The sequence below is a fragment of the Pteropus alecto genome, unplaced genomic scaffold, assembly GCF_000325575.1.
Source record: "Pteropus alecto unplaced genomic scaffold, ASM32557v1 scaffold5, whole genome shotgun sequence".
NCBI classification, from domain to species: domain Eukaryota; kingdom Metazoa; phylum Chordata; class Mammalia; order Chiroptera; family Pteropodidae; genus Pteropus; species Pteropus alecto.
The window spans coordinates 15,035,020-15,038,143 of record NW_006441953.1 but is presented as its reverse complement, the minus strand read 5'-3'; the positions used below and the strand labels follow the sequence as shown (position 1 = coordinate 15,038,143).

Sequence of the window (3,124 nt, the reverse complement as noted above, 5' to 3'; positions counted from 1 at the left end):
TCTGGGAAGTGAAACACAGTATCTACTAAATACTGATTTCATTTATTGAACATCTATTAAGTGCCAAGCGATTTTCTTACATTATATCTGATTTTTATAATTTTTCAAGGGAGATATTTGCTCAGTACACTAATTTCCAAGGACATACAATGAATAAGAGTTCAATTAATGCTGGACTTCAGAACTCAGTTTAAACTAGTACCAGTCATGGAAAAATGCCCAATGAGAGGCAACCCATGACTTTGAAAAGAAAGACGATTAGCAGCCAGTGGTTTTTATCATACCTCTCAAAGTCCATGGCTTTTCTCTCACGTTTCATGTGAACCTGTCTTCCCTGTTAACAACCTACGAAACAGCTCTCCTCCACTCCCTGATATTGCATTAGGAGAAAAGTTAGAATAATAGTCATTATTCAGGAGAGCTCTTTTTCTTTTCTTTTTAGCTCTCTAAACCAGGTCAGTTGAAGAGGGATAATAAGTTGTATCACATAGAGGAAAATTTCATCCAGATAAAATTATGAGGGCCAAAAGTAAACAAAAAATGCTGAAATTGCAAAACAGACAGAAATCATTTTGCCTGATAAGAAATTTCTCAAAGTGAAGGTAAACATTATTTGGAGACCTCCTACATACGTTTTCATAAGATGCCTGTGACACCAGCAAGTATTTTGGAGACAATGGCATTTTCTTCCCTGACATTAAACTCAAATGGTCAGAGATGTGTGTCTAAGATTTTTTTAATGCTCTATAATCTTTTAACTTGCCAAAACATTCTTTACATCTTTATATAGTTTAGCTAATCCAATAGGGGTTGAAAATACATTTCAATCGCATGAAGTGTCATGTTAATCTATATAACAGATGGCAGTGGCTATTTGTTTTATATTTGTTTGTTTTTTCTCTTTAGACTTTGTTTTAATGGTCTCAAAATTCTGTGACAGCTTTTTGGTCAAGTTGTTTCCACTCAAAAACACTAATTTTAAAAACTAGTAACTTTAAAATTGACACACACAAAAACCATAGTCCACAGAACATTCTCCTTTCTTTCTGAAGGTTTTGTGATGCACTGCAATCATTAACCAGTCTTTTACTATTAAACTTAAAGGGCCAATTGAGATAAACACTTTTGAGACCATTTTTCCACCACTGATTAAGACTGGGGTGGCAGGTACTGGGGATAATGTTCATTTAGCCTTCTGAGATTCAGGGCAGATTTGATGACTTTGCCAGCTCCAGCTGCCTTCTTGTACATTACATTGATGACACCCACAGCAACTGTCTGTCTCATGTCACAAACAGCAAAACAGCCCAGAGGAGGATAGTCAGAGAAGCTCTCAACACACATGGGCTTGCCAGGAACCACATCAACAATGGCAGCATCACCAGATTTCAAAAGCTTTGGGCCATCTTCCAATTTTCTCCCAGGATGACTATCAATTTTCTTCAGCTCGGCAACTTAGTAAGCTATGTGAACTGTATGACAGTCCAGCACAGGTGCATATCCAACACTGATTTGGCCTGGATGGTTCACAATAATCATCTGAGCTTTGAAGCCAGCTGCTTTCATCGATGTGTCATTTTTGTTGTCATCAGCCATGTTGCCACAAGGATCATCTTTGGCAGACACATTCTTGACATTGAAGCTCACATTGTTCCCAGGAATAGATTCACTCAAAGCTTCCTGGTACATTTGAACAGACTTTACTTCAGTTGATTGGAGCAAAGGTGACCACCATGTTGGATTTGAGAATGCCAGTCTCCACTTGGCTCACAGAGATAGCACCAATACCACCAATTTAGTAGGCATGCTGGAAGGGCCAACACAAAGGCTTGTTGGACAAGTTGGGGGCAGGATGCAATCCAGAGCTTCAAGCAGTGTGGTTACACTGGCATTGCCATCTTTATGGGTGGTTTTCCATCCCTTGAACCAAGGCAGGTTAGCACTTGGCTCCAGGATAGTTGTCACCAGTCCAACAAGAAACTGGCACAAATGTTACCATGTCAGGGTTGTAGCCAGTTTTCTTAATGTAGGTGCTGACTTCCTTAACAATTTCTTAGTATCTCCTCTAGCTGTAGGGCAGCGCAATGGAATCCATTTTGTTAATATCAACAATATACTGTTTCACACCTAGTGTGTAAGCCAGAAGGGCATGCTCACGGGTCTGCCTGTTCTGGAAAATACCTACTTCAAAATCAGCAACACCAGCAACAATGATTTGTACAGCACAGTCAGTCTGAGATGTACTTGTAACATGTTTTTAATAAAGTCTCTGTGTCCTGGGGCATCAATGATGGTAACATAATACTTGCTGGTCTCGAATTTCCACAGGGAGATATCAATGGTGAGACTGTGCTTACATTCAGCTTTCAGTTTATCCAACACGCAGGCATACTTGATGGCGGGCTATCTCATCTCAGCAGCCTTCCTTTCAAAATTTTTGATGGTTCTTTTACTGATATCAACACATTTGTAGATCAGATGGCCAGTAGTGGCAGACTTGCTGGAATCTACATGTCCAATGACGATGATGTTGACATGAGTCTTTGTCTTTCTCATTTTGGCTTAGATTTAGCAGTGGTTTTCACAACATGTGTTCTGGTGGCAAACCCATTGTGGAAAAGAAAGGCCAGTGACTATTCGTAGGCAACCAGGAATGACAGAGGAGAAATCTAATCTCAAATCATGTCATTTTTATTATAGTCCAGACTGTTATTAATTGAATGAGCTGGAGCAGGTATATAGATTTTCTTTTCTTTCTTTTATATTGTCATAATTTTGCCAATTTATCTCATAAGTTTGCTTTATCCAATAAGACAATAGACATGAAAATACAGTGACAATTAGAAGGTTCTTAAAATATCATTTAATAAATGGTAGCCTCAGTGGGTCTATCTATTGCCTATTGTCTAGTCATTGCTTATTGATTTATGAAACTGCCAGTATTGTGTCTTATTCACATCCGATAGGGAACTTCATGTGGTATTAGAGCATGGGCTCTGGAACAGACTATCAGCATCCAAATCTTTTTAGTAATACAAACTTGAGCAAGTTACTTAACCTCCTTGTATCTCAGTTTCTCTTGCTGTAAAATGGGGGAACAGCCTCATAGAGTTGTTGTAAGCTT

The 3,124-nt window shown here is 38.8% G+C and overlaps 1 pseudogene; it reads right to left on the bottom strand.

The window, feature by feature from the left end:
- Positions 1–1,149: 1,149 nt before the first annotated feature.
- On the bottom strand, positions 1,150–2,556 carry LOC102886024 (annotated as a pseudogene).
- Positions 2,557–3,124: the final 568 nt, after the last annotated feature.